This window comes from Anabrus simplex, chromosome 4, assembly GCF_040414725.1.
Source record: "Anabrus simplex isolate iqAnaSimp1 chromosome 4, ASM4041472v1, whole genome shotgun sequence".
Taxonomy (NCBI): Eukaryota; Metazoa; Arthropoda; class Insecta; order Orthoptera; family Tettigoniidae; genus Anabrus; species Anabrus simplex.
Genome location: NC_090268.1, coordinates 64,275,452 through 64,289,010, shown reverse-complemented (window position 1 = coordinate 64,289,010; position 13,559 = coordinate 64,275,452).

Sequence of the window (13,559 nt, the reverse complement as noted above, 5' to 3'; positions counted from 1 at the left end):
GAAATAATAATAATAATAATAATAATAATAATAATAATAATAATAATAATAATAATAATAATAATAATAATAATAATAATAATTAGCAAATGTACCCGTGTTTCGCTACGATATTTCTACATTGTATACGGATATGGAGGTAAATTACTGTACATGCAGTGAATGAGATATTTTTAATTTGCATGCCACTTAGCGTTATCCAGAAACAGCACGGGGAGGTTCTCAAACGTTTTTCCAATGTAAAGTGCGAGTTGCGGAGTTGTGATGATAACGGCAGGCTCACTTGCCTACCTCCATTCACAATATAGTAAGAAGGTATTCATTATAATTGGAGGTTCCATTACCTACTGCGCGGTCACAATCGATTTTGGGTGTTTTCTTTACAATGGCAGGCGCCCTTTCCTACTTCCAGACAGATTACAGTTGAGGAGTTTTTATTATAAAGTCAGGCACATTCCCTAATGGCAGTCAAAATTGAGTTGTGCTGTTATCATCATAATTACAGGCCCCTTTTCTTAATGACAGTCGCACCGACTTGGTGAGTTTCCAATATAATAGCAAGCACCCTATGCCTAATGCCAGTCACATTTTAGATGGGTAAATTTGTTTATAATGGAGGGCGCACTTGCCTACTCCCAAACACAATCGGTTAGGGGAGTTTTGAAAAAATTGCATGCTCCCTTGACTTCTGGCAGTCAAATCGAGAAGTGAATTAATACTTACAATGGTAGTCCCTCGTTACGAATGCTAGATATAAAAGAGTTGGAAAAGAATCCCATTCGTACTGCCAGTCAAAGTCCATGGGAAGAGTAATGATTACAATAGCAGACGCCCTCCTGCTGATAGTCACTATCGATGTAAAATATTAATTATAATGGCAAACCCACCCTTTCTACATCGCTACAAATCGACTTCAGTGAATATATACAGATCGGCACACGAAGCATATACATGTTTACTATATTGCAAACCTTCATTTACAGATTAATTGATGCTAAACGATACATCATATCGGCAAACGGATTGTATAAGACGCGTCATTTAGCGGTCTAAATGGCTTACGATAGCATTAATTTTTGGTACTAATATGACAGCTACAAACATAGAATTTGGCTCCCGTATGGATACCGGGTGGACCGTGCTCGTGTAGAATTAGATGATTCTACCTTTCGTATAAGTGATTCGAACTACTAATTATTCGTGTACAAAGAGCAATATGTAGGAACAATCGAGAAATAGAGACAAATCTAACAAATAAGGAATTGAGATACGACGAAACTTCATAGGACAAAAGTTGTAGATCACTCCTAATTGAACTGAGACTGTGCCATCCGTTTTGTGATACGACTTACGGTTTAGCTACGAAATGCGTCGAAACGAAGGTCTGCACCGTCATTAAAATTGCCTAAATATTTTTCGGGGGTAAAAAATGAAGTATTTAAAAATCTTGGAAGCTTACCGTCGATTACAGGTTGAGACATGTAACTTCGCCAAATTTTAATTGTGTAGTTCGTCTGGCAGATTGTGCCTCAATCGTGATTGGGGGAGGGGGGAGTGTTCAAAATGAGGACTATCAGGAAACTATAGCTAATATGCAGATTGTCATTATTACACTTGAAACAAATAGCTGCACGAAACTTTAGCCAAAAAGGCTAATGTAGAGACACGGACGTTACGAGTATATTTGTATAGATAAGGAATCTGCTATATGTAAAACACATTTTGGGATCTATGTCCGCTGGGCTTAAGCTGCAAAACAGACCGTTCATGATATCTCCATTATTAATCCTCCTACCGAAAAAACTGCACATGAGAAAAAATTTTGAAATGGATTTCCATCAAGGTTGGTCGATTTCCCGTCAGATTGTTCTTGTATATATTGTTTGAGAGTAAAATCACTGTTTCGGTTCCCTATAAAACCCCAGTCCATTCCGAGAATTTGTCATAGTATGGACCTAAAAACTTACATTTCGTCAGGTGGATGATAAATATGAAGTTTGGTTGAAATATCTCCAGTAGTTTTCAAGTTGCAAGAAATACGCTTTACACGCAGCCGCTCTTGCTTTACGTCCGGTGGGACTTGTACCAAAAAAAAAACCGGTCCGTTCATGATACCTCCCTTATTAATCCTGGTATCGAAATAATGCACATGAGATAAAAGTTTTAGAAATTAATTGTCATTAAGCCAGGTAGATTGCCATTAAGTCTGGTTGTGTATATTTTGGGGGAGTGCAAAATCACGGATTTGGTTTCGTATAAACCCCCAGTCAGTTCAGGGATTTAGAAACAATACTTGTCCTAGAACCTACCCAAGGACAGGTGTATTTTTAATATAAAGTTTGGTGGAAATATATCCAGTAGTTTCCAGGTTATAGAAGGACAGACAAACAGACAAACAGACACCAAAGCTAAAAATTATGCAAATGGTCATTATTACACCTAAAACGCATAACTGTATGGAAATTTCGCCAAAATAGTCAATGTACAGACACACGGTAGTTACGATTTCATTTATATAGAAGAATAATGCATGGCAAAAAGGAACATATTCCGTAAGTGTAATTATACCTAGTAAACCACATCCCCTGTTGTGCACTGTTTTACCATTCGATTGCAGGTCTCTGAACCCGGGGACTTGGGTTTGGAAGCACACATGCTATTCCTGCGCCACGGTGCTAGTGAACTAGTCTTTTAAGTGAAAAAATTACGTCTGAGAACCTAGCGCTTGTTCTGTGTGGAAACTCACTTTAGAAGCGAGTTACAAGTACATTGCTTTACACTATTATCACCCACAGAATTAAAAAAAAGAAAACTTAAGTCACCGCATGGACCTATGATAGACAGTTAATTTCACAAAATTTGGTATAAATCTACATAGGCTAAACATGTTTTGTCACGTATCCATGATACTGAATTGCACACACTTCTCAGTGTAAAAATTATCCAACCAAACGTCCATTAACTTGGGAAGCGCTGTAAAATTCGACGACAGTTTCCAGATGAATTTACTGCTGGGAAGGGGATGACATAGGTAAATACTCGAGCTTTTTTACTGTCCCATCAGCGGAAAGTTACTTCATGGACAGGTTGCTGATCTGCAATGAGGAATGTATTGTTTACCATACTTCTGATAGCTCCGTCATTGTTGGTTAATGCACGTTAACGTTATTGAAGAACCATTATCACCATCGTATGGAATGAATTATACTCTGTACTTGATAAACTGTTCAGAGCATCGAGCAACAGGAACTTTGCTCTTTGGACAGACAATCAATCAGCTATGTACTCTCAGCAACTGGAACTCGTGCAAGACAAAAAATAATTGTGAGCTGAAGATGTACGTTGCTCCCACAGAATGCCAACATCCACCTTAGTGAAAAGCAGTGACTTGTCATTCAGCCATCACGTCCCAATGCATTATTACTTCTATTGAAACACTACCTTCTGTTTATATCAGTTTAACGCCAAACTAACACAGATTTCCGGTGATGCTGGTAAAGGTTGCCTACAGAAAGTGCTTGGTTTTTAATGCAGTGCCTTAATGTACGAAAATAATTGGATTACTTTGATTGAAATGTTTGGCATTTCATATGATTATTATACCAACTGTTTCTCAGCCTACTGAAGTTGATAAGTGAAAGCATATGGACCTTCCATACCCTTTGTGCTTAAACTATATATTTTAAGGCAGATTATTATGAAATAACTCTTATTTGGCGCGAGGGATACAATTCCAACATCATTCGTAACCTGGTGCAGAAATATAGATTGTACAAAAAAAGCTCCAAGATGAAATCGTGACGTGCATTATTAAAAAATTAATAATGTACGTCACGATATTACGTCTCCATAGTGCGATACCATCTGAATGGCGCCCATAGTATGTAATTTGTAGCCTGTTGCTTCTGCAGCCTGCATGTATTTGTGGGTTGATTCAGAGCAATTCTCTCTAAAAGTTCGTGTAATTTTTCATAGTGAAACTGATTGTGAGCTATTTTGTATCATTCGGCAAGCCATAATATCCTGGTTCAGACAAATTAACTAATTAATTAAATTAATGCCGACATCTCTCGAAATATGGGGTAGGGAATATATATAAATGTTCATGCTTACTTCAAAATAACTAAAACGTTTAATCAATCAAAATCGTAGCAATTATTTTCTCCCATTCTCTATTAGAAAATGTTATGTAGCATTATTTCCTCTCAAAACTTGCTTTAATTACGATGAATTCATATAATAATATTACAATTAGAAATGTGACAGCCTCCGTGGCTCAGGTTGCAGTACGCCGGACTCTCACCGATGGATACTGTGGTTCAAACCCTCATCACTCATGTGAGATTTGTGCTGGACAAAGCGGAAACGGGACAGGTTTTTCTCCGGGTACTCCGGTTTTCCCTGTCATCTTTCATTCCAGCGACACTCTCCATTAACATTTCGTTTCATCTGTCAGTCATTTATGATTGTCCCAGAGGGGTGCGGCAGGCTTCGCCAGCCGGCACATTTTCTATCCTCGCCGCTAGATGGGGGTCTTATTCATTCCATTTCTGACCCAGTTAAATGACTGGAAACTGGCTGTGGATTTTCGTTTCAAATTTGACTTCATTTTAGTTCAGTGAACTTACAATAGATGTCGAAGAAAACTAAAAATTACGAAATTATACCAAGTGTACCAAAATTCAATACTCAGATTTCTAGGATTTATAGAAAATAAATAAATAAATAAATAAATAAATAAATAAATAAATAAATAAATAAATAAATAAATAAATAAATAAATAAATAAATAAATAAATAAATAAATAAATAAATAAATAAATAAATAAATAAATAAATAAATAAATAAATAAATAAATAAATAAATAAATAAATAAATAAATAAATAAATAAATAAATAAATAAATAAATAAATAAATAAATAAATAAATAAATAAATAAATAAATAAAACGATTAGTTTTCAACTGACTATAATTATTTACACAAACGGTTCTAAACCGACCTCCTACTACAATACGAACTCTACAATGACATAATCCTAGCTCGCCGGTGGGAAGATTACGAGTTCAATTTGGAATGATGCTTTTCCATGTGCCGGATAATTTTATCCCAATCGTGTATAAAACAACCTAAATTGTCAATTATGAACCTATGCTTATTTAGAAAAATATAATTATTTTCGTCTCTCCTATCGTCCCTACAAGTTTAGTTAGTCCCGGTAGGTGATGAAATGTTACAGACATAAGAACACAAATTTGGGAATTTTGACATGTGTGAGAGACCATTCCACTGCTATAATTTATTACCAGTACCTGATATGTGATAATAACAGAAATAATCGTAACACATTTAAACTTCTTTTTGCTGGTACCGTTACACTATGTATTGACAATCCTTTTAATCCAATAGAAAAAAATTATATTATTTGATGAATGAAGTGAAGCTCATCTCCTCTATTATTTGATGCAGTGCACCTATTGATGAGTGTTAGAAATAATTGGATAAACCAGGGTACTGAAGAACAGAATTTTATTTTCCATACAATGATGACACAAGAATAGTTTTAAATGCTAATTTGAATGGTTTAAAATTTTCGCTATTATCCACCCTGATGGCAGACATTGTGCTAAGGAACGCAGGAAACATAAAAGGTGAGAAAGTGTAGTTGAAGAGTGATATGCGAAATGAAGCAAGTAAAGAATATATCGTCGTTGCCGGGACGAAGCCTCCTATGTGATAATATTTTTGGAGATATACTGACCCGCAGCACATACGTTATGAAGAGAGAGAATGTCTTGACAACTGCCACACAATATTGCACCTTAGATGACAGAATATTACCGGCCAAAGCTAAAATATTTCACATAGGAGGTTTCATCCCGGCAAGGACGATATACAACAATGGGTGTAGGCCTACTAAAGTGAATGAGTAGGTAATGTATGAAAACTCCAAAAAAGGAAGGAAATCATGTGCATCTCTACGTGGTGTTTTTCTGGACATCCTAAGAATCAAGGAAGATAATTTATTTATTTCTTCCTACAGAGAAACGAAGAAGAATTTATTAACAAAAACCTCCCATGCAAAGAACGAGCAATTCCGCCAGCGTAAAATAGATCTGAGCATCTTACAAATTTCTCCCACCCGAGCCTCAAGTATAAGAGTAGTGTCGTACTCGCATGTTCCTGATTCAATCCTGGACCTTCCCAGGTCTGCCTCGTGAGCACAAACAAAAATCCTGTTGCGAATGCCCAAAGTTAGGCAAAAGCAGTCAACATAGTAATTATGAGACATTGCAATTTTTATAGCCCGTTTACCTGGCCAGCGCTCATCTTTACAAGTCTACATCCCTCAAGGGCTCCAAGATCCAAGTTTTTATTTAAGGGTAAATTCAAATTCTTATAAAAGTACACAATCTTGAATTAAGCCTACCTGTCTTAATAAACTTACAACAATTAAAGTAGCCGTAGTCATTGAAGAAATAGTTTTCCTTCATTACTAGACTTGAATAAATTGTGACAATTATTTTTCCACTGCATAGGAATAACATTTGTTCATTTGCGTTTTGGTTGTGTCAGTACCCATGTTTATATGTATGTACTGTATGTTAGATTTATTTCGGACAGCAGGGCATGGGAGCCGAATAACATAATTGCCGTCCTCTTACCCGGACGACTGCGGTTCGTATCACCACCAATGAATATAGGATATTGAAACGATAAGTCATGTCACTTTGGTTCAGATTCTAGAGATCTTATTGCTATGGTTACGAAATCAACAGCTACGTAAACTACAAGCTTGCTCCAATACTTTGTAGCGGGTGTGATGAGCTCCGTAGGAGACTGGTCAGATTCTTCTCAACGGGGTCTCGGGGTTCCAATTTCATTTCCCGATCTGTTCGAGGAATTTTAATCGTGAAAACTTCATTTACTGGATTTGGGAACTAGGTGCCTATGCTGACCCTAAGGGCTTCATCAGGTTAGTGACAGTTTTTGGCAGAGCAACAAAGAAAAAAATGTGGTGTTCAAAAAGAATGCTGAAGGTCAGATGGTTTGATAAGATCAAAAATGCAGAAATAGTAAATAGAGTTGATGAGAATTTGACGAAATCTGACTAGAAGGAGAGAGAGAGAGAGCTAGAGAGAGAAAGAGAGAGTAAAATGATATAACTTGATACACTCACATCTTGCTCAGTTAGATTTTGAGGGACGTTTACGGAGTAAAAACTGTACAGGTTGACCGAATGGCAAAAAAATAGAGTAGATGTAGGATACAGGAATTTCGTAGAGTCTGAACGTTTGGCAGAGGATAGGGTGAGAAGAGGGTTGCATCAATTCAGTCTGTGGACTGATTAACCAAACAACAAAAACAACAACAAAGAGGAAAAATACAGAATAAATTTACCTAGCATGGGTAAAACTACATTTTTTTGTTGAGAGCAAGTGGGCCTACACGGGAGTCCCAGGGCGAAAACTATTACCTTCTACTCATCTGTTTGCGCGAGATGCCGATGAGTCGGAACGTCTCCATCACGAACACTGGCGTGGTAAAAACGATCTGTTATGGAGGCGAAATTTACTCTCATGTCAGGACAAAAACACCCTTTTCTCTAAGCCTGTTAAAAGTCAAATTAATTCGGAATTTTGACAAGGAGAAGGGTGGAGGGGAGGCGTAGAAAGCGTCGCTTCTTAACAAACGTACCTTTTCAGGGGAGTTAATGGTGATATTTTGATGATTCGGAGTTTTAATCCGGAATACGACGAAAAGTGGGAAGGTAACCAGTTGAAACAGGTCGTAAGTAAGTAAAGGGCCGCGATGTATGAAACGAGTGTAGGGCACCTTACGACCCGTTTTAAGAGTAGGATGCCTACGACTAAGGAGGATTCTAGATTTGGTCATCTTGACTATTTTGTTTACCCGAGACCTAATAAGCGGGATACGAAGGTCGGTTCGTATCATTTTTATTAGACCTCAGTAGTGGGGCTTTAGTCGTTTTACGAAGTTTTTATTTTTATTTTGGTAGTTCTGTAATTTGGAAAAAAGAGTTTTCAGAATATAGCTGAAGCTCCCAAGTTATTTTTATTCTGATCATCATCACGTATGAACTCATTAAAACATCTACAGTATACGAGAATTATTTCCACAGTACTTCTGTGGGTTGCAGGTTATTACTCTGTGATTTGTAACAGGTGTAAAGCAGATTTAATTAGAAAAAAGAGGTCATACATGACTTGTTAATATTAAAGGACTAAATTAGACTATATCAATTCAGTATTGAAGAAAACTACTAACCGGGAATGTGTGTGTAATTAAAGAGATAATTAATATTTCATTCTGTATGCGGTGATAATTAAATACACCATACATAGCATTCCCCAATGTTACTGGATGGCATCTATATTCAATAGTATGCTTCGTTTCTCTTCGAAGAATGACCGATATTACGTACCTGTCATTAACACATAACACATACCTTGAGTGTAGAGAAATTAAACTACTGTAGCTTTCGTTTTATACTAGTGGTTTAAAGTCGCATTAACACATCGAAGGTGACCGGCTCCATGGATGAACGGTTAGCGTGCGGGTCTTTGGTCACAGAGGACCCGAGTTCGATTCCCGGGAGGGTCTGGAATTTTAACCATTATTGGTTAATTTTGCTGGCACGGGGGCTGGGTGTATGTATCGTTTTCATCATCATTTCATCTTCATCACGACGCGCAGGTCGCGTACGGGCGTCAGATTAAAAGACATGCACCTGGCGAGTCGAACATGTCCTCAGACACTCCCGGCACTAAAATCCATTCGCCATTTCATTTCATCGAAGGCTTTCGGCGACCGAGCAAGTGGCTTCGCGGTTTGCATCACATAGCACAGATATGTCTTATGGCGACGATGGGATAGGAGAGAACTAGGAAGTAGAAGGAAGCCGCCGTGGCCTTAATGAAGGTACAGTCCCGGCATTTGCTTGGTGTGAAAATGGGAAATCACGGAAAACCATCTTCAGGGCTGCCGACAGTGGGGCTCGAACCAACTATCTCCCGATTACCGGATACTGGCCGCACTCAAGCGACTGCATCTATCGAACTCGGTAGCTTGTATTCAGTTCCACTGAGAAAATATGAAAAGACTGAACATCTTACCCAGTGTGAGGGCAGATTGGAATAACACAGAAGAGATATGGAGTGATTTTCAGGGCTATACAAAGCATATCGCTCTAAATCATGCATAGTTTTGGTGATTACTGATTATAAAATGTGAGTGGTGGAATTGGTGATGGAGGTGATTGTTTTAAGAGGAAGTACAACGAGACAACCATACTCTATATAACACTAATCAGAGGGAAAAATGTAAGGGAACCGACACTTCGAAAAATGATGGTATCGGCCGAAGGAAGACAAGGGCCGCGATGGGCGTGAAAATGAAAAACGCCCTAGGCCTGACAAATCTAATAGCGTCGGGGTCTTAAAAGGACAAGAGTTGACCAAATGAGGTCGGATAGGATAGATGAAAGTGAGGAGACTGGCACAAGTAAGTAGAAGGAATGCAAGGAAGCCCCCGTTATCGCCAACACACGCTGCCAATTTAAGAGCTCCTGGGGCCCCTCTTACGACAGGCTTGGGATACCGGTGGAGTCCCCACCCACAGGGGGAATATAAACTGTGACATTGTAAAGGAAATGTGATTAACGATAACCAAAACCTTAGCAGTGAGTTGTATATCGCCAATAGAAAGAGGCGAAACATGTAACATCACGGCAAATTTAGGGAAAAGAATTACCGCCTGCGGGCCGAGCAGTGGTCGCTTGGCAGGCCAAGGCTCTTCCAGGTGTTGCACCATGAGGTTTGGTTTTAAATGTCCTATAGACCTATTGATCTTGATCCCGAAATAATCCATTATTTTAAGGGTAAAATAAAATATTTCTTCAAATAAAATGAAACTATTTTTCTAGCTGGTAGAAATTCAGAGGTAAATTACATGTCGCCGTTGCTATGTCAAACCGCGAATGCAACAATGCTCTTGTTATCCATTACTTCCGTTAGTAATGGTCACGCCCCCAGCCAAATATTGATATGCAGTACATCAGAACAATTCACGTTGAGGTCATTTTCCTACGCGCGTCTGTAAAGAAAAATTAACCTTACTGTACCATGCAGTAGGAATGTGTGTTTGCATGACATGACATCCTAGAGTATGATGTATTTAAGGTTCAATTTCCTAAAAAGCACCCGCACACGGAAGTGAACTCAACGAACTTTGTTCTAATGGACTGCACATAAGTATTTTGCTGGGAGGCGTGACTAGTCTTAACCCTTATGCTTTCTAGGTAACGATCTATCGGTACCCACGGTTCCTGCGAAAACTGTCATGGTGACGATCCATCGTTACCGACCTTTATTGTTATGATTTCGTTATTTACATGCCATATATACCGTTTATCACGAGAATTTAATCCTTATGTAAACAAATAAGCGGAGCACCTTGCCGTTGCACGTAGACACAGATGTAGTTGATTGGAGAAGCAACCGTCGCACTCACTCGACTGTATGCAAGCTCGAAGAAAAGTAGTATGTCGCATTAATCTTATTTTATTTTAGATTATTACATTTAGAAAGTTTGGAAGAGTACGTAATCAATTTCAAATATGGTTGTCATATATATCGGTATATATATACTAGACTTAACTAAAGTGGCGTCTGACAGGTAAGGTGGGAGGGAGGAGCACTGCACGTGCTATTTTACGATGTTGCCAAATTCTGGCATTATTTTCTAGATGCTCTTACCCCTCGCTTCCGGCTCACTTGTTCCCTCCTTCATTCTGACCGCTGTGATCTGCTGTAGCCTACCTGGCCAGGCGGTGTCGTCCCATTTGCGATCACTCTTATACAATCAGGTTCTTATCAGTGACAGGTTTGGCAACTCCCAGCAAGACGAGCTGCCCTGAAGTTTTATCTCCATGGCAACCGCAGTCGCCCCACCTTCGTTTCCACGGCAACCACACAGCCGCAGCCCCTCTCTGCCACGGATCGCAGTAAACGGACCTCCCTCTAAGAAATGTCACGCACCAACTCTTATTACTAGCAGTATAGATATATATACATGTGTGTGCTTTTTAAAATAAAAAAATAGTGATTGAATAACGAGAAATGAAGGCACAAGGCGTAGTGTAATACAGGAAGTCTTTTCGTAGTGGGGGGAAGTCCCAAGCTGTACAGTGTGGAGATAAGGTGTTGCTTCTTCCAGCAATCAGTGAGTCGGTATTCTTAGTGAGAGAAATGGAGCAAGAGGTAGGACCATCGTGTGTAGTGAAGCACAAAATAGGAAAACCGCTCAGAGGTAACCATAGGCAGTGCAATGTGAATGTGATCAATAAACTAAGTGAACGGAATCCAGGTTTAGTAGTTTATTCAGATCATCGCACTGTTGTCGTATGCGATGTGCAGCCCTGTACGTCCAAACACGGGACGTTGACGGGGTGGAGGTCGGTACTGTACGCTCAGCGAATTACAACTCTTTCTTTGGCGGAGGCGTGGACATACCATGTTTCCATCAGGATTAAACTCTCGTGAAAAGACATATAGCAGCATTTTGCACGAATAAGAAGAGCACAGTTTTAACTCACGTTGTATTCCGCGGGAACTGCCGACTGTCCGTATTTATCGATATTTTTAGAGTTTGAAACATGTACTCAATAGAGTTCGGTGTCTTGTTTACGTCATGATGGCGGCAAACATGCGAGGATTTATCTCTGTTTTTGTTGATGATGCTGAGTATATAGTGAAATTTAGCAGTATCATAGGCATTATATTTAGTTTACTTGCTACTTCATTACTTAAATAGTTCTCTTAGTTAATTAGGTGCATATTGTTAGTGAAGTGTTGGACATAGTCGGATATATTTCATTTAGGTTAGGCCTAGTTATTTATCGCATGCGACATGACGAAAAGAGTTCATTTAACTGACGATGTTATCACGGAATATCTTGACAATCTTTCAGTTGATAATGTTCCTTTTTCCGAATCAGAAAGTGCATGTGACGATGATGATCCAGCACCTCCAGTAAGAATTCTGCACTTTATGCAAAGATGTCTGACTTTTTTCAGTGATATATCATTTCACACAAATGTATCCAATGTATCCAATACACATAGAATGTTGATGTTTATCAATGCTAGTATACAATAATATAGCCTATCTACTAAAATGAATTTGTATACCTGGGGGCAGTCAGTAATGACACGGGAAGCTGTGATAAAGAGATAAAAAGACGTATTGCTTAGGTCGTGCTGCAATGGTTACACTGGCAGAACCGAGCTATATCAAAAGCCACGAAGATGCGCTTGGTAGAATCATTAGTGCTCTCCGTCTTTTTGTACGGCTGTGAGACCAGGACCGTGAATGTTAAAGACAAAAAACCTCAATGATGCCTTTGAGATGTAGTGTTGGCGGAGAATGCTACGTGTACCCTGGACAGAAAGAAGAGCTAATGTTTACATTCTGGACGAACTCTGCGTCAGGAAACGCCTATCTTCCCGTGTGAGTGAGTGTTACCTCCAGTTCCTAGGCTACATTTTCAGACGAGACGGAGATAACTTGGAAAAGGTCATTTTTCAAGGCGAAATCGAAGGCAGTATACCACGAGGAAAAACAGCGAGTAGATGGATAGATCAGGCGAAGAAGATCACTGATCTACCACTTCAAATCATATTAAAGAAATGTGAAAACCACTCGGAATGGAGACATCTCGTTAATGTTGTAACACGGAAATGATAGAATTATGAGTTCACGATGCTCAGTAATGAGCGCAACGACTGATGATGATGGCTAACATGAATCACAAACTTTTGCAGTGAACACCATTTCTCAGAATTATTTCAAAACTTTCAAAACTTTCAAAACCTGAAACTTATAACTTTGTTTCCATATTTGTTAATTTTTTAATTGAACCCTTCTGGTTTAGAGGCATAACTCACTCGCAGTGATAATAAGTGATATATATACTCTATATGTTTCCAAACATCCATGTTGATATCTTTATTCGTGTGGCTTCCCTGTAATTTTAAAAGAAGTCTGTGCATATTATGGTAACTATGGCTCACAGTTTTCGCACATCCATCAGCTGAGAGCTTGAAAGCGAAAGGAGAAATAATGGATAGAAAGAGCATTGTCACATTCGCGGTTTCGACGTAATCTGACTATATAACAGAGGTCCAGGTTTGATTAAGGGGGACACACCCCTTCCAGGGTAAAGGAAAAAGCAAAGTGAAATGAACTACCACCTTCATCTCTGTTGCAAAATCAGCGATCTCTTAAGTTGACCGAGTTATGAATTTACATGTATGGCTACGTGATCAGAGTTGGTGTAAATCTAAACTACTACTACCCCAGGTCCTCTCAGGGTGCATGCACCAGTGCATTGCGATGTGCATGGTGCATAGGACGACTTCGCATTGTTGACCAGAGTGCAGACCCCTACTCCTCGATTTGGAGCAATAGCTCTCTCTCTTTCCCCACGCCTGTCTCGCTCGCTCCGCCTGTCTCCCTCTTCCTCACTTGCTCCGTA